The sequence below is a fragment of the Arachis hypogaea genome, chromosome 9 (assembly GCF_003086295.3).
Source record: "Arachis hypogaea cultivar Tifrunner chromosome 9, arahy.Tifrunner.gnm2.J5K5, whole genome shotgun sequence".
NCBI classification, from domain to species: Eukaryota; Viridiplantae; Streptophyta; class Magnoliopsida; order Fabales; family Fabaceae; genus Arachis; species Arachis hypogaea.
The window spans coordinates 44,993,106-45,013,015 of NC_092044.1; the positions used below are offsets into that span (position 1 = coordinate 44,993,106).

Genomic DNA, 19,910 nt, shown 5'->3' on the forward strand with positions numbered 1-19,910 from the left:
ATTCAGAGTGTCAATCTCAAGAACTCCTTTCTTCTGAGTCGTCCCATTATTCACTGGATTTCTCTCAGAAGTGTACATGAACTGGTTATTTGCAACTATTTCAATGAGTTCCTGGGCTTCTGCAGGCGTTTTCAGATGAAGAGATCCACCAGCAGAGTGGTCCAATGACATCTTGGATAACTTAGACAGACCATCATAGAATATACATATGATGCTCCATTCTGGAAACATGTCAGAAGGACACCTTTTGGTTAATTGCTTGTATCTTTCCCAAGCTTTATAGAGGAATTCACCTTCTTTCTATCTGAAGGTTTGGATATCCACTCTGAGCTTACTCATCTTTTGAGGTGAAAAGAATTTGGTCAAGAAAGCATTGACCAGCTTGTCCCAAGAGTTCAGGCTTTCTCTAGGTTGTGAGTCCAACCATGTTCTAGCTCTGTGTCTTACAGCAAAGGGGAAAAGCATAAGTCTGTAGACCTTGGGATCAACCCCATTGGTCTTAACAGTATCACATATTTGCAAGAATTCAGATAAGAACTTATGAGGATCTTCTAATGGAAGTCCATGAAACTTGCAGTTCTGCTGCATTAGCGAAACTAATTGAGGCTTAAGCTCAAAGTTGTTTGCTTCAATGGCAGGAATTGAGATGCTTCTTCCATAGAAGTTGGAAGTTGGTGCAGCATAGTCACCAAGCATCTTCCTTGCATTGTTGTTATTATTTTTGGCTGTCATGTCTTCTTCTTTTTCAAAAATTTCTGTTAGGTCCTCTCCAGAGAGTTGTGCTTTAGCTTCTCTTAGCTTCCTCTTCAGAGTCCTTTCAGGTTCAGGATCAGCTTCAACAAGAATGCCTTTATCTTTGTTCCTACTCATATGAAAGAGAAGAAAACAAAGAAAGTATTGAATCCTCTATGTCACAGTATAGAGATTCCTTGATGTGTCAGAGGAAAAGAAGAATAGAAGGATGAGGTAGAGAGAGGAATTCGAACTTATGGAGAGGGAGGGGGTTCAAATTTTTAAAGGAGGATAAATGTTAGTGATTAAATAGAAAGAGATGAGAAAGAAGAAGAAATTCGAATATTGAATAAAAGAAAAAAGAAAAATATTTTTTTTATTTTAAAAATTAGTTAGTATTCAAAAATTAAGAAAGGAATAAAATAAAATTGGAGTTTAAAACAATTAGTTAATTAAAAAGATTTTTGAAAAAAAAAAGGTGATTTTCGAAAATGAGAAGTGAAAAAGTAGTTAGGTGATTTTGAAAAAGATAAGAAATAGTAAGTTTTGAAAAGATAAAAAGTTAGAAAAAGATTTTGAAATTAAAATTTGAAAAAGATATGATTTGAAAAAGATTTGATTGAAAAATATATGTTTGAAAAGATATGATTGAAAAAGAGATTAAAAGATTTGATTTTTAAAATTAAAATTGATGACTTGACTAATAAGAAACTAAAAGACATGATTCTAGAATTTAAAGATTGAACCTTAACAAGAAAGTAACAAACTTGAAAATTTTTTTGAATCAAATCCTTAATTGTTAGCAAGGTTTTCGAAAATATGAAATAAGAATAAGAAAAATATTTTGAAAATCAACTTTTAAAATTTTCGAAAATATTAAGAAGAAAAATGAAAAATATTTGATTTTGAAAAAGATATGATTGATAAGAGAGGATATGAAAAAGATAGGATTTTGAAAAATTAGTTTTTAAAACTTGAAAAATTGAAAACAAAATAACCTCCTTGGTGTTATCCTGGAGTTAAACACCCAGAATGGTATCTATTCTGGCGTTTAACGCCAACTTGGCTACCTCCTTGGGCGTTAAATGCCCAGCCAGGTAATGCCAGAAATCCTTCTTTTCTGGACATTTTGAATGCCCAGCTTTTTCTTTATGATTCCTCTGCTGTATGTTCTGAATCTTCAATTCTCTGTATTATTGACTTGAAAAGACATAATTTTGATTTTTTTTTGAAATTTTTTATGATGAGAGAGAAAAACAACAGAATGATATTAAACATGAAAAACTAAGATCAAAATAAGGAATGCATGCAAGAACACTTTTAATGTCAAGATGAACATCAAGAACACTATGAAGATCATGATGAACATCAAGAACATATTTTTGAAAATTTTTAAGAAAAGAAAGACATGCGAGACACTAAACTTAGAAATTTTCATACTAGAGACACTAACAAATTGAGAATGCACATGAGAAACAACAAAAGACACAAAACAAGAGAATTTAAAGATCAGACAAAGAAAATCATCAAGAACAACTTGAAGATCAATGAAGAACACAATGCATGAGTTTTTGAAAAAATGCTAGAAAAATAAAAACATGCAATTGACACCAAACTTAAAATTTAACTCTAGACTCAAACAAGAAACACGAAGATATTTTTGATTTTATGATTTTATTAAAAAAAAATTTTCGAAAATTATTTTGAAAAAGAAACTAAGAAATTCAAAATTTTTAATAAGGATTCCAGGAATCATGCAATGTTAGTCTAAAGCTTCAGTCTAAAAAGATTAGACATGGCTAGCCAAGCTTTAGCAGAGCATTACATACAACAGCCAAATTGATAGGAATTAACTAGCTCCTATGATGATAAAAGCATCATCTGAAACTCTAGAATTGATTCTTAAAAATTCTGAAGAAAATAAAAAATAAAAAGGAAAAATACCTAATCTAAGCAACAAGATGAACTGTCAAATGTCCAAACTCGAACAATCCCCGGCAACGGCTCCAAACACTTGGTACACGGAATCGTGATTACACTTTTCACAACTCCGCATAGCTGACCAGCAAGTGCACTGGGTCGTCCAAGTAATACCTTACGTGAGTAAGGGTCGATCCCACGGAGATTGTCAGCTTGAAGCAAGCTATGATCATCTTGTAAATCTCAGTCAGGCGGATTCAAATGGTTATAAGGTTTTGATAATAAAAAGAGAAATAAACATAAAATAGGATAGAGATACTTATGAAATTCATTGGTGAGAATTTCAGATAAGCGTATGGAGATGATTTGTTCCCTCTGAGCCTCTACTTTTCTATTGTCCTCATCTAATCATGTGTAATCCCTTCCATGGCAAGCTGTGTGTTGGTGGATTACCGTTGTCAATGGCTACCATCCGTCCTCTCGGTGAAAACATGTCCGCTACGGTTTTCCGCATGGCTAATCAGCTGTCGGTTTTCGATCATGTCAGAATAAAATCTATTGATCCTTTTGCACACTGTCACTGCGCCCAACAGTCACGAGTTTGAAGCTCGTCACAGTCATCCCTTCCTAGATCCTACTCGGAATACCACAGACAAGGTTTAGACTTTTCGGATCTTAGGAATGCTGCCAATTGATTCTAGCCTATACCACGAAGATTCTGATCTCACGGAATTGAATGCTCTGTTGTCAGGAGAGACAATCAAACTCGTGAATCAGAAGCCCAAGAGATACACACTCAAGCTGTTACAGGTAGAACGGAAGTGGTTGTCAGGCACGCGTTCATAAGTTGAGAATGGTGATGAGTGTCATAAATCATCACATTCATCATGTTGAAATATGAGTGAATATCTTAGAATAGAAGCAAGCGCGATTGAATAGAAAATAGTAGTAATTTGCATTAATTCATGAGGAACAGCAGAGCTCTACACCTTAATCTATGAGGTGTAGAAACTCTACCATTGAAAATACATAAGTGATGAAGGTCCAGGCATGACCGAATGACCAGCCCCTAAAACGTGATCAAGAGATCAAAAGTGATCCAAAGATAGTCTCAAAAATGATCTAAAGATATGAAATAGTAAAAGGTGCTATTTATACTAAACTAGTAAACTAGGTTTACAAAAAATGAGTAACTAAGTGTAGATAGTGCAGAAATCCACTTCCAAGGCCCATTTGGTGTGTGTTTGGGCTGAGCATTAAAGATTTCACGTGCATAGGCTCTTCTTGGAATTTAAACGCCAGTTTTGGTGCCAGTTTGGGCGTTTAACTCCAGCTTTGGTGCCAGTTCTGGCGTTTTACGCTAGAAAAGGGTCTCTGACCAGCATTCTGATGCCAGTTTGGGCCATCAAATCTCGGGCAAAGTATGGACTATTATGCATTGCTGGAAAGCCCAAGATGTCTTCTTTCCAACGCAATTGAGAGCGCACTAATTGGGTTTCTGAAGCTCAAGAAAATCTACTTCGAGTGTAGGGAGGTCAGAATATAACAACATCTTCAGTCCTTTCTCAGCCTCTGAATCATATTTTTGCTCAGGTCCCTCAATTTCAACCAGAAAATACCTGAAATCGCAAAAAAATACACAAACTCATAGTAAAGTCTAGAAATGTGATTTTTGCATAAAAACTAATAAAAATATACTAAAAAGTAACAAAAACATATGAAAAACTATGTAAAAACAATGCCAAAAAGCGTATAAATTATCCGCTCATGGGTCTCCCTGTAAGAACCACAATTAATCGTACCGGTTAATTAAGTGGTTATGTTGCCCAAATTTGATTCCGGAAAGTTAGAGTGAGAATTTGAGGTTTTAAACATCATTTTTGGACTCACTGGGTCTTTTCGAGTTAGAAAATGTGTTTTCTGCGAAAAACTGTAAAAAACTGCGAACCGACAGTTGAACCGGTTCAAGTCTGCCCGGTGCTGCGCGAGACAAAGTAAAAACAGTCAAAAACCTTAGAAAAATAGTAGAAATGGAAAACCTGGTGTTAATTTTAAAGGTTTGGCCCGAAGTTGGGCCAAACGGGCTAAAAACGCTAACGGGTTGAACCAGGCCTAAGTTAGGCCCAAATCCAACATATATAAAGGTTCATTTAATGAACCCTAGCCTCATAAACACACACACACTTCAGATTTGAAAGAGGGAGAGAAGAAGAGGTTGAACCCTAATCACCTCAATATTCTCAAGCTCATATCTTGAGTTCTAGGGCTCCGATTTGTGTGCCGTCAGTGACTACGCGTTCCTTGTGAAGAGCTCTACAAAATCCATACAAGAAACTCTATACGTAAACTCGAAATCTCTCCATTTCTTTTCTCCAAAGTTTCGGATACCTAGTGTTTATGGCTAAGTGAGTTTTTGTGATTCTTGATGAATAGGTTCACTATAATCCTTGCTTAGCTTTGGGTTTTGACATCCAAATCTGTTGGGAGAGGTAAGAGGCTTTGAACTCTTGTGAAATTTTGATTTATGTTGAGCCCTAGGTTGAATTGTAGTGATTTATGTGTATATAGCGTGATTTTTGTGAGTTTGGAGCTTATTGGTGCTTGTTGGAGCTACCTTAGTGGTTGGATTTTGGTGGAAAGCTCATTTGGTTTATATTGGGAATCGGCCAATGTATGGTTTCGATTTTCTCTATGTAGTATATAATACTCATGGACACTTAGGCCAGTGACTAATAAACTACTATTTTATGGTTTATATTGTGTTTAATTGAGTGGTTTTTATCAAATTCTTGCCCACTTATTCATATGATTAGCATGATATTACAATTCCTTCCCAAATTTATTCTATGGTTGAAAACTTGCTTCCTATAAGTCTTTAAATTGTATATTTTAATTCTCCATTATACCATTCAATGCCGTGATCCATTTGTTAAGTGTTTCAGGCTTTATAGGGTAGGAATGGCTTAGAGGATGGAAAGGAAGCTTGCAAAAATGGAAGGAGCACAAGAAATAAAGGAGACAATCAGCGAGCAGCGACGCGTACGCATGGCTGACGCGTGCGCGTGATTTGGACTAAAGCACAGCGACGCGTGCGCGTGCCTAACGCGAACGCGTGGATTGGAGTTCTGCAAGATGACGCGTGCGCGTGCTTGACGCGAACGCGTGACACGTCAAAATGACCAGCGACGCGTATGCGTGACTGATGCGTATGCGTGACTGACGCGTACGCGTGACATGCGCGATCTGCAGAATTAACAGGAACGCTAGGGGTGACTTTGGGCCATGTTTTGACCCAGTTTCCGGCCCAGAAACACAGAATAAAGCCAGGGAACATGCAGAGACATAATTCATACACAATACAACATTCATAATTCATAAATTTTGGTTTTTAGATGTAGCTTTTAGAGAGAGATGTTCTCTCCTCTCTCTTAAGATTTAGGATTAGGATTTCTTTTAGGATTAGGATTTCTACTTCTCAATTTCCAGGTTTAATGTTCTTTTTATCTATTTTCCCAATTGAATTTATGAACTTTTCCATGTTAGATTGGATTTTTTTATTAATGCAATTTGAGGTATTTTCAAATATATGATTTTTATTTAGCTTTCTATATTCTTGGCTTTGGTTGAGTAGTTAGAGACTCTTGAGTTATCAAACTCTTTTGTTGATTGATAATTGGGAGTTGCTAATTGACTTGAATTCCACTAACTCTAGTCTTTCTTTAGGAATTGACTAGGACTTGAGGATTCATATTGATTTATCCACTTGACTTACCTTCATAGTTAGAGGTTGACTAAGTGGGAGCAACGAGCAATTCTCATCACAATTGATAAGGATAACTAGGATAGGACTTCTAATTTTCATACCTTGCCAAGAGTTCTCCTAGCTACTGATTTATTAATTCCTGCAATTTATTTCGCTTGTTCAAATCTTTCAAAAACCCAAAAATACTGTTTTCCAAAACTAATAATAAAACACACCACACTATAATTCCTTGAGAAGACGACCCGAGGTTTGAATACTTGGTTTATAAATTTTACTGGGTTTGTTACTTGCGACAACCAAAACTTTTGCACGAAAGGATTCTCCGTTGGTTTAGAAACTATACTTACAACGCAATTATTTTTGTGAAATTCTTTTCCGGCTAAAATCAATTCGTCAAAATGGCACCGTTGCCGGGTGATAAACTACTATTTTTATGGTTTATATTGTTTTTAATTGAGTGGTTTTTATCAAATTCTTGCCCACTTATTCATATGATTTGCATGATTTTACAATTCCTTCCTAGTTTAGTTCTATGGTTGAAAACTTGCTTCCTAGAGATCTTTTAATTACGTATTTTAATTCTCCTTTATACCATTCGATGCCGTGATCTGTGTGATTAAGTGTTTCAGGGTTCATAGGGCAGGAATGGCTTAGAAAATGGAGAGGAAGCTTGCAAAAAGGGAAGGAGCACAAGAAATAAAGGAGACAACCAGCGAACAGCGACACGCATGCATAGCTGACACGTGCGTGCAATTTGGACAAAATCACAGCAACGCATACGCATGCCTGACGCGTACGCGTAAATTGGAGTTCGCGCAAACAACGCGAGCGCATGCCTGACGCACACGCGTGAAGAGGAAAATCGTCAAACGACGTGTACGCGTGACTGATGCGTACGCGTGACATGCGCGATCTGCAGAAATTACAGAATATGCTGAAGACGATTTTGGGCCACGTTTTGACCCAGATTTCGGCCTAGAAACACAGATTAAAGTCAGGGAACATGCAGAGACTCAATAGATCAGATCACACACACAATTTTAGGTTTAGATGTAGTTTTTAGAGAGAGAGGTTCTCTTCTCTCTCTTAGGATTTAGGATTAGGATTCCTCTTAAAGGATTTAGGATTTCTTCTTCTCAATTTTCAGGTTCAATGTTCCTTTACTCAATTCTCATATACTTTTTCATGTTGGATTTGATTTCTTTTATTAATGCAATTTGAGGTATTTCAGACATATGATTTTGATTTAGTTTTCTATATTCTTGGTTCTAGTTGATTAATTGGTGACTCTTGAGTTATCAAACTCATCGTGATTGATAATTTTATCTTTGCTTATTGATTTAGATTCTTATAACTCTAGTCTTTCCTTAGGAGTTGACTAGGACTTTAGGTGTTAAATTGATTTATCCACTTGACTTACCTTCATAGTTAGAGATTGACTGAGTGGGAACAAAAATATAATTCTCATCACCATTGATAAGGACAACTAGGATAGGACTTCTAATTTTCATACCTTGCCAAGAGTTTTATTAGTTATTAATTTACTAATTCCTGCAATTTATTTTTCTTGTTCAAACCCTTTTTAAAACCCGAAAATACTGTTTTCCATAACCAATAATAATTCATACTTCCCTGCAATTCCTTGAGAAGACGACTCGAAATTTGAATACTTCCGTTTATAAATTTTATTAGGTTTGTTACTTGTGACAACCAAACGTTTGTACGAAAAGATTTTCTGTTGGTTTAGAAGCTATACTTACGACGCGATCATATTTTTATATTTCTTAACCGGTAGGAAATCCGATCGTCAAAATGGCGCCGTTGCCAGGGAATTGCAAATGTGTGCCTTATTATTGGTTATTGTAAATATTTTTTAAATTTTTATCTTATCTCATCTTTTTTTTTTCAAAAATCATATCTTTTTCAAAATCTTATCTTATCCTGTTTCAAAATCTTATCTTATCTTTTTTCAAAAATCATACCTTTTTCAAAATATTTTCTTTTTGTTAGTTTTTATCTTTATTTTCTCTTACTACTATAAAATCTCACCCCTTTGGCTATGAGTCTGGTTACAATTATGTTGCAGGAAGAGGAGATTATAATGACAACTTGCATCAAGGATGGGACAATCAAAGATGGGAGGAGCCACAAGGACTTGATCAACCCTCATGGCAACAACCACCTCCAATGGACTATCAACAACCATTCTGTGGTGCATATCAAGGCAATGGCTATGGTGAGCACTCTTTTGATTATCAACAACCACTACCATATGCCTACGAACCCCCTCCTCAACATGACTTTGGAACACCATACTCACAAGCCCCTTTCCACCATTCACCTCCATATGACCCTCATCCGTATCCACCATACCAACCACCCTATGAACCGTATGAACCATATATAGAACCACCCAAATTCCACCCTAATTACTCCCAAGAACCACCACCTCAATATACACCATCTCTAGATCCATCAATCCAAGAGCACTATGATCCTATTTATGATAGCCGAGCGCAACAAGAATCAAGGGATCATCTCAAGGAAATAGTGAAAAAATTTCATGCAACCCTTCGCCAACTAGATCAAGCGATAAATCGATTACCCTCCCGACGTTCGGACATTCAAGGAACCCCCATGGCTTCATGTGGAGAATCTACTGAAGAACGTGACATGAAGGAGAAGTTAGAAACTCCAGTGGACAGTGAGTAGCACGATTTTATACTAGAACAATTGGAAGAAGCTACGCCTGCCATTGAAGAGGAAGAAGTGGTTGAAGACTTAGGAGATGCGAAACCTCCATGGGAAACTCATGTCACGGAGCCCCCTTCTAAGGAGTTTGAATTTGATGTTGAGGAGGGTGTACAACCTCCAACGCATATCATGGTTGAAGACTTTGAAGGGGACGATCAAGAGATAGATTCAATCATTAATGAATTCTTATTTACATTTGAATCCTCTCCCATTGGACTTGACATGGAGATTAAAGAAGAATAAGCACAACCTCCCATGTCCTTGGTGAACAATGAAGAAGAAATTGAATCGGAAGCAAGCTACCAAGAGGAAGAGGTTGAAATTGAAGAAGCTTGCAAAGAGGTGGAAGTTGTCAGAGAAGAGCACAATGGAGTGGAGCTTGCAAATTCATTAGAAACAGCTCTCCCAAGGCCATTACCATCCAACACAACGTTCAAATGGGTAAAATTCCTATCCCTATCCTTTACTTTTCTACTTGAATATGGGCTACTGAAAACGGATGGTCAACTTAGAGCTATTTGTGGCATTAAGAGTAAGAGGAAGGTGGTTAGTGGTTGGAGTTGTCAAGCAAGGTTCAACATGGTTGTGTGCTCAAAGTTTAAACGTAAGGGTTGGTGTAGAGCTCAATTGAATGGGTCTAGGATGTTGTTTGGCCGCTTCAGTGAGAATTCAAACTGCTTGCCACCCGAATGGAACAATATTGCTCAACAAGAAGACGGGTGCAAAAGCAAGATTTGGGACCCCGGAATTCATTCTGGCAATCAACACTCTTGGGGTCTTGTCACTTGCTTTAACTTACTTGAAGGCTTTTTGTGCCTAGTTTGGGATCCCAGAGGTTACTGGAAGTACAAACACTGGTGGGGATTCCTGGATGAATACAAGCACAAGCCACCATAATAGGGAGCTCACCAAATGTCCAACTTAAGGACTCTAACTAAAAGTGCTAGGTTGGAGACAACCCACCATGGTATGATCGTTCCATTTTCAATTTTATTTAGTTTTGTTTGTTTTTTAGTTTTATTTTATTTTATTGAACCTGGAATTATTCATAACATTAGCATCTGCATACTGCATTCTGTATTTTGCAATAAAAAAATGCACGCGACGCGTAGGCGTCGCTGACGCATAGGCGTTGCTGACACGTCCGTGTCATCTGTACGTTGGGAAGAAAACAAAATTGAACAGAAAGCCACGCGAAAGCGTGGCAGGAGGTGTGCCTTTGGCACAATTTGACCCGTGTGACCGCGTCGCTGACGCGTCTGCGTCATGTGGGAAAAATGCCTCCGACACGTCCGCGTCACCCACGCGAACGCGTGCCCTAAAAATCAACGTAAAAAGGGTATATGGCAGCAAGTTGTGATGGAGTGGGGATGGAACGGTGCTAGAAGCACAAGCCTTACCACGCGAACGCGTGCCCCACGCGTCCGCGTCATTTTGCAAACATGGCCATTCACGCGATCGCATCAACCACGCTACCGTGTCACCTAGATTTTTGGCAAAATGCATTTAAAACAGAGAGTTGCGCGACCGCAAGGCTGCCCTCGTGCTAATGGCATAAATCACTCCACGCAAACGCGTGACCACGCGTCCGCGTCACTTCATAAATCGCGCCAACTGCGCGAACGCGTGCTCTACGCGTCCGCGTCACATGCGACGCAAAGATTATCCAAATCACCGCCAACTATCTGATCTTTTCTTCCCCAAATCTAAATCTTTTCTTTCCCTTCTTTTTCTTTTTCTTTCTTTTTCTTTGAATTGGTGTTGGAAATTTATTTGGGTCATTATTTTGCTTGTGGATTATTAAGGAATTGTTTGACAATTATATATTACTTTTTATAAGGTTGCTTGCATGTTCAATTTAATACTTTCAATAACTTATTTACCAGGCATGCTAAGTGTTTGTGAAAAAGCCCGTATGGCATCATGCACTACTTTTATATTATCCTACTACTTTAATGCCTGTTTTTCACAAAACCCCTTTTATATTTTATTAATTAAAATATAATTGTCAATCCAAACAAATTCTTAGTTTAAAAGAGATGATAATCTAACTTGGGCATTTAATGCTTAATCTATGCTACTCATACCTTTGCCAGCATGCCAATAAATATCTTGCATTTAATAGCCATCACATGCACTTGCCATATTTCCAATTGATGAACTTTTCACATGTAGTCATGACAATGTGTTAACAACATCCTTCTTTACCGTGCATTGATTATCACTTGTACCATCCTCTTCTTTGCTCTAACCCTTAGCTTTAAAAGTTACTTTCTTTTTCCCTTTTTAGGATGGCCACCAAGAAGGGTAAAGAGAAAGCTACTCCCAAACCACCGGCAAGGAAAGGAACAAAAAGAGCACCAGCTGAGGAACCACAACCCTATCCACTTGTACATCTTAGCATGCACCGAGAACGGTGCAATCTTTAAGTATGGGGAGGTCGATACCGACTTCCAGGGGTTAGTTACCTTCTTTTCAACACCAATACTCTATTTTCTTTGTTTGTTCACTGTTGCATTTGCATATTTGATTGCATGTTTGTTTGATTTTATGCATTTAGTTACTACTTGGTTGAAGTAATATTTTCTTTTTCAAGAAATTTTTATAGTATTTCACTAATTTAAATTGAAAATTTTGTGTTAAACCTGTTTGGAAGTTGTATTTGGAACATGGTTTTTGAGCCAAAGAACACACAACCTGTGAGATTTTGAGCTTATTTACATGGTTACATTATTTAACCATAAATTTTTATTCTTGTGTGTTTCCTTCTCTATGATTGTAATCTATATTTTGTTCCATTCTATATGTCCATTATTTAGTGTATTTACATGCTTACATATGATTGAGGCCATTACTTGTTTTTGCTCACTTATCCCAAATAAGCCTACCCTTTTATGTCACCATTGTTAGCCACTTTGAGCTTTTTAATCCCCTTCTGTTTTATAACCACATTACTATCCTTAAGCAGAAAAACAAATTAAAAATCCCAAGTTGAATCCTTGGTTAGCTTAAGATAGATATTGTGTATAATTTAAGTATGGGGAATTTTATGGAAACATGGGATGATAGGAAAAAAGGGAATTAAATTGAATAAGTTATTTCAAAATTTGGGAAGCATGCTAGGTGAAATCAAAATAGTTAAATTACCATGTGCATTGAAAAATAAAAAAAGGAAAAAAAAGAAAAGAAAAAGAGCAAATAATAAAAGGGGACAAAAGACCCCAAGTTAAGTAATAATATCAATGCATATGAGTTGTACTTAAATTTGGGATGCATGAATGTGTGGTAAACGTAGCTAATGCGCAGTTAGATCTTGCATTATAATTACATGGATTGTCTTAAGTAGGTGGGAAAAGTTTAAGTTAATTAAGGATTCAGATTTTAGTCCACTTAACCAAATACAATCTTACCTTGAACTTGACCCCATTACAACCCTTAAAAGACCTATTGATTTGTGTATTTGTGCATTAAACTTTTGTTTATTGGTAGAAGAAGAGCAAGCCTTAGAAAGCAAGGTTAGTAGAGAATTGAGAGAATCGAACCTTAAACACCTGAGCGATTAGAGTGCATACACTTCAAGTAAGGGTTCGATGCTCGATTCCTTGTTCCCTGCTTTCATGAGCTATTTTCTTCTTGCAAGTTATTTGTATTTTATTTTGTGATCTGAATTAGTGAAATCCAGTTCATATTTATTCTTGAAAGATTTACTTACTTTTTCACCAAGTAGGTAGAAACATTTTAGCTGTAAGTTGCATTCACATTCATAGGTTGCATTGCATGAGTCTTGCTTTTCCCTACTCATTTATTTTATCTCCTTAAGCTAAGCATGAGAACATGCTAATGTTTAAGTGTGGGGAGGTTGATAAACCACTATTTTATGGTTTATATTGTGTTTAATTGAGTGATTTTTATCAAATTCTTGCCCACTTATTCATATGATTTGCATGATTTTACAATTCCTTCATAATTTAGTTCTATGGTTGAAAACTTGCTTCCTAGAGATCTTTTAATTACATATTTTAATTCCTCTTTTATACCATTTGATGTCGTAATCTGTGTGATTAAGTGTTTTAGGCTTCATAGGGCAAGAATGGCTTAGAGCATGGAGAGGAAGCTTGCAAAAAGGGAAGGAGCACAAGAAATAAAGGAGACAACCAGTGAACAGCGACGCACACGCATGGCTGACGTGTGCGTGCAATTTGGACAAAATCACAGCGACACGTATGCGTGCCTGACGCGCACGCGTGGAGAGGAAAATCATCAAACAACGTGTACGCGTGACTGACGCGTACGCGTGACATGCGCGATCTGCAGAAATTACAAAATATGCTGAAGATGATTTTGGGCCGCGGTTTAACCCAGATTTCAGCCCAGAAACACATATTAAAGTCAGGGAACATGTAGAGACTCAACCGATCAAATCACACACACAATTTTAGGTTTAGATGTAGTTTTTAGAGAGAGAGGTTCTCTCTTCTCACTTAGGATTTAGGATTAGGATTCCTCTTAAAGGATTTAGGATTTCTTTCTTCTTCTCAATTTTTAGGTTCAATGTTCCTTTACTCAATTCTCGTATACTTTTTCATGTTGGATTTGATTTCTTTTATTAATGCAATTTGAGGTATTTCAGACATATGATTTTGATTTAGTTTTCTATATTCTTGGTTCTTGTTGATTAATTGGTGACTCTTGAGTTATCAAACTCATCGTGATTGATAATTGTTATCTTTGCTAATTGATTTAGATTCTTATAACTCTAGTCTTTCCTAAGGAGTTGACTAGGACTTTAGGTGTTAAATTGATTTATCCACTTGACTTACCTTCATAGTTAGAGGTTGACTGAGTGGGAGCAAAAATATAATTCTCATCACCATTAATAAGGATAACTAGGATAGGACTTCTAATTTTCATACCTTTCCAAGAGTTTTATTAGTTATTAATTTACTAATTCCTGCAATTTATTTCTCTTGTTCAAACATTTTTTAAAACCTAAAAATACTATTTTCCATAACCAATAATAAATCATACTTCCCTGCAATTCCTTGAGAAGACAACCCGAGGTTTGAATACTTCGGTTTATAAATTTTATTGGGTTTGTTACTTGTGACAACCAAATGTTTGTACGAAAGGATTTTTTGTTGGTTTAGAAGCTATACTTACGACGCGATCATATTTTTATATTTCTTTACAGGTAGAAAATTCGATCGTCACCGGGGAATTGCAAACGTGTGCCTTATTATTGGTTATTTTAAATATTTTCTTTTTCTTTTTTGTTTATTTTTGTTTTGTTTTTAATTTTTATTAGTTACTATGAGTTCTCACCCCTATCGCGTTGAGTTTGGTTCTAATATTGTTGAAAAGAATGGAAGCTATAACAGGAAAATGCATTAAGGTCAAAACAATCAAAGATGGACGAAGCCACGAGGATCTGATCAACCCTTTAGGCAACAACACCTTCCAAAATACCATGGACAATGACCATTCTACAATGCGTGCCAAGATGATAGATATGGTAGACCCCCTTGTGGTTACCAACAAGCCCCATCATATGTCCACAACCCCCTCCTCAACATAGCTTCAGACCACCAAACTCATAAGCCCCCTACTACCAAACAACCTCATATAATCCTAACCCTTATCCACCATATCAATCACCTTATGAGCCATATGAGACATACATAGACCCACTCCAATTCCAACCCAGTTACTCCCAAGGACCACCACCTCTATATACACCACATCCATATCCATCAATCAAAGAGCCTTATGATCTTACTTATGATATCCAAGAAGAACAAGAGTCAAAGGACCGTCTCAAGGAAACAATGGATCAATTTCAAGCAACCCTGCGTCAGTTGGACCAAGCGGTAAATTGAATAGCGCCCGAAGCTTTCATGGCTAAAGAATCTCAACTTGAGAACAAGGAATTGAAGTGTGCAGTGCAACAAGTGGAAAAGATAGAGAGTGATGAACCACCACATTCTCATGATGAACCACCCTCTTATCATGAACCTTTCCTCCCAAATAATGAGCCCCCACATCCACCTCAACCTTCGATGCATGACACTATTGGTGTTCTTTTTCAAGGGCAAAGAGAGATGAAACGGGGAGTACTAGAATTCGCGACTGCCTTGACCGAGGTAGTAAACCGATTAGCTTCCCAACATTTGAACACTCAAAGTACTCCCATGGCTATATGTGGAGAATCAAAAGAAGAGCGTAGCATGAAGGAGACACTAGAAACTCTGGTGGACAATGAGGAACATGGATTTGTATTAGAACAAGTGGAGGAAGCCATAATGGTTGCAGAGGAAGAAGTGGTTGAAGATTTAGGAGATGCTGAACCTCCATGGGAATCTAGAATTATAGAGCACCCCTCCAATAAGATTGAAATTGATGTCAAGAAGGCCAAAGCACAACCTCCATGGCATATTCCTTATGAAGACTTGGATGGGATAGATCAAGAAGTAAGTTCCCTTGGTAATAAGGATCATGCATCAAGTCCTCCGAGTAATAAAACTACATCCGCAATTGAACTTCTTGAATATGAAGACTCTTCTCTGATTGAGTCTGAGAATGATGTGGAAGCGGAAATCCTTAGAAAAGGGCAGACGGGAGTTGAGTACGCTTTGTCAAGAACGTTGGAAACTTCTCCACCTAGGTTGCCGTCTACTCCTTCACTCGAGTGGGTAAAACTTATCTCTGTTCATCTTCCTACGATATTCTTAAAACGGACGGCCAACTCAGGAAGCTTTGTGACATAAAGCGTAAGAGGAGACTGTTTAGTGGTTGGAGTTGTAAATCAAGGCTCATCAAGGTTGATACTTCAAGAGATAGATGTAAGGGCTCAATTGGTGATAATTTAGTTAGATATAAAAGAAGAGTTTGGTACTCTGTAGAGAATTCAAAGTACTTGCCACCCTGATGGAACCATGATGATCAACTTGAAGACGGGTGTAAAATCAAGATTTGGGATCCTGGCATACAAGAAGATCAACTTTGGGAGCTCAAAAATTGTGAAGAACTCCATCAAGGCTTCAAAAATTTACATGGAATAGACAGAGCTTATTGGAAGTCCAAGCATTGGTGGCAGTTTTAGGATGAGTTCAAGCACAAGCCACCAAGACAAGGAGCTCACTAAATGTCCAACTTAAGGACTTTAACTAAAAGTACTAGGTGGGAGACAACCCACCATGGTATGACCGTTCCTTTTTCAATTATAATTTTATTTAGTTTTGTTTGTTTTTTGAGTTTTATTTTATTTCATTGAACCTGAAATTATTCATAACGTCTGCATCAGCATCTGCATTCTGCATTCTGTAATTTGCATAAAAAAATGCACGCAACGTGCTAGTGTCGCTGACGCGTCCGCATCATTAATGCATTAGAAACAAGGAAGAAAAGAAGCAGAGACTCACGCGAGAGTGTGGCTGGAGGCGTGCCTTTGGCACAAATACGCCCACGCGGACGCGTCAGCTCTGGACAAATAGCCTCCAATGTGTCCGCATCACCCACGCGAACGCGTGCCCCAAAAATCGACGTAAAAAGGGGTGTATGGCAGAATGTTAGGCTGGAATGGGGTTGGAACCATGCTAGAAGCACAAGCCCTATTACGCGAATGCGTGCCCCACGCAAACGCGTGCCCTACGCGTCCGCGTCATTTTTCAAAAAATGGCCTTTCACGCGATCGCGTCACCCACGCGAACGCATCACCCTAAATTTTGGCAACATGAGTTTGAAACAGAAAGTTGCACGAACTCGAGGATGCTCTCGCGCCAATAGCACAATTCATATCACGCGACCGCATGAACCACACGTCTGCGTCACTTAAAAATTGCGCCAATTGCGCGAACGCGTGTGCCACGCGTCCGCGTCACATGCGATGCACAATTTATCCAGATCAGCGCCAACTATCTTATCTTTTCTTCCCCAAATCTAAATCTTTTCTTTCCTTTCTTATTTCTTTCTTCTTTCTTTCTTACTTACTTCTTCTTCATCTCTTTAACTTCTCATCCTTCTTCACTTTCATTCTATTTAATTTATTTGCATACTTTCATTCATTGCATTTTCATTTTGTGCATATTTTTCTTTTCTTTTCTAAATTTATTATTTTTCCATTGGTGTTAAATTTTCTTATTCAACTGTTGTAACTTCTTTATATTATTTTGGTGCTTCGTGACTTGTTTCCATTGTTGGGTAATATTATTTATAGGTTAATGCTAATCTTATATAATACTTGTACCCCTCTTGCATTGACATGAACATACACTATCTTGCATTCTCCACACTCTTCCCATTGTTGCAAATTTTGCACCACTGGTATGCCATGTGCTTCTATTATTTTCTCACGTACATGTTGAAGCTTCCATGTAATTGAGACCCTTATCATTTGGCATTAACCCACCCATACTTCATTTATTTTCTTATCTTTATTTCTGGGTTACTTTTCTTCCCTTTTTTCTTTCAGGAAGGCCACCCAGAAGGGAACTGGAAGACGTTTACAAGGGGAGACAGACAAGTCCATCTGCAAAATTTTTAGAGAAAAGCGCCAGTTAGAACAGCCCATCCACCTGCACATTGATAAATGAGATTTGCTCGGTGGTCTAGAATTCCTCTCATAGAAATAAGGACTTCATTGTAAGCATAGTTCTAAATCAACAAACAATTTCCACATCAAAAATTTGAGTTGTCACAAGTGCAGACGCCAAATAAGAATTAGCCGAAGTATTTGATCTCTGGGTCGTCTCATAATGAATTGCAATGAAATGCTCAATTATTGGCTATGAGGAACAAGGGGTTTGATTTTCAATGGACAAAAAAAATGACAAGAAAGTAAATGAACAATTAACTAATAATAGAAATAGAAAAGTACTCTTGGCTAGACATAGGTAATTGAGATCACCATCCTTGTCTACAAACTAAATATTGATAATTATGAGGAACCAAGCTCATTAAGTCTACCTCCAAAAGCTTTAAGTACGTATAATCTACTCCTAAGCTTGAGGTACGTCAAATGGCTTGATCAACATCAACCCATAAGGTCTAACCTCACTACTAATTAACCTAGTAGTAGGCTAGTATCAATGGCTATCAAGTTGATCACCAAGGGTTCTCAAATCACCAATTCATTGAAACCCAATGACTCAAGGTCACTCAATTCCCTTAGCCTAGGCCAAGAGTAAAGAAAACTACTCAAAAACTAGTGAAAGCATTTTAACAAACACCTAGAGTGCAAGAAAAGTAAACATCATCAAATGCAAGAATTAGTGAAACCCATGACTAACATAAATGAGAAATCAACAATAGAAATCAAGATCAACATAGAAGAGCATGGAAACATAAAATTGCATTAAAGAAAAATAAGATCCAACAATTGTTCATAAACATAAAAGAGAACAAAACAATAAATTAACAAGAGAAACTAAGAAGATTTAGACAATAGAACACTAAAATATAATGAGAATTAAAATCAAAACAAGAATTGAAAGAGAAATTTGAGAGCGATTAACATAATTTTACCCTAATTTCTATCCTAAATATAGAGAGAGGAGAGAGTCTCTCTCTCTAGAATTCTACCCTAAAATATGATGAAAAAACAATGACTACTTGGTTCATTCCCCCCCCTCAATCCTTGGGGTCAATAGAATCAGAAAATGAGTTGGATTACGCCTAAAATGAGCTAGAAATCGCCCCCAATGAGTTGCCCAAAATGGACCCACGCTGCTCCATCGGTGCGCACGCGTACTGTGCGCGTGCGCATCTTTAGACGTCAGGCAACTATGGCAAATTTTATATCATTTTTAAGCCCCGGATGTTAGCTTTCCAATGCAATGGAAACCGCCTCATTTGATCCTCTGTAGCTCAAGTTATGGTCGATTGAGTGTGAAGAGGTCAGGCTTGACAGCTTTACGGTTCCTTCATTTCTTCATGAGTTCTCCCACTTTGCATGCTTTTCTCCTCACTTCTTCCATCCAATACTTCCTTTATGAACCTGAGATCACTCAACAAACATATCAAGGCATCTAATGGAATTAAAGTGAATTAAATATAGCTATTTTAGGGCCTAAAAAGCATGTTTTCATATTTAAGCACAAATTAAGGGAGAATTGCAAAACCATGCTATTTCATTGAATAAATGTGAGAAAATGTGATAAAATCTCCCAAATTAAGCACAAGATAAACCACAAAATCGGGGTTTATCACACATCTCAGCATATAACCGAGGACAGTGCAATCTTTAAGTGTGGGGAGGTCGATACCGATCTCCATGGGTTAGTTATTTTCTTCCCAGCACCAATGTCTAGTTTTCTTTGTTAGTTCATTGTTGCATTGCATAATAGATTGCATGTGTAGTTGATTGTTTGCATTTAAGTACTACTTGATCGAAAAATAATAAGTTTCTTTTTAAGACCCTATTTTTGAAAAATTTCACTAAATTAAAATAAAAATTTTTATGTTAAACTTGTCGGAAGTTGTATTTGGAACATTGTTTTTTTGAGCCAAAGAACACACATCCCGTGAGATTTTGAGCTTATTTATATGGTTACATTATTTAACCATAATATTTCATTCTTGTGTGTTTTTCTTCTCTATGATTGCAATATGCATTTTGTTACAGTCTATATGTCCATTGTTTAGTATATTTACATGCTTGCGTATGATTGAGGCCATATTTGATTATTAACTCACTTATCCCAAATAAGCCTACCATTTTGTGTCACCCTTGTTAGCCAAAAACTGG

General features: G+C 37.2%; 1 non-coding gene across 1 annotated transcript; it reads left to right on the forward strand.

The window, feature by feature from the left end:
• The first annotated feature begins 229 nt into the window (after positions 1 to 229).
• On the forward strand, positions 230 to 333 carry LOC112713152 (small nucleolar RNA R71). Its single transcript, XR_003158126.1, has one exon. It is a non-coding gene; the product is annotated as a small nucleolar RNA R71 (small nucleolar RNA).
• The last annotated feature ends 19,577 nt before the right edge of the window (positions 334 to 19,910 follow it).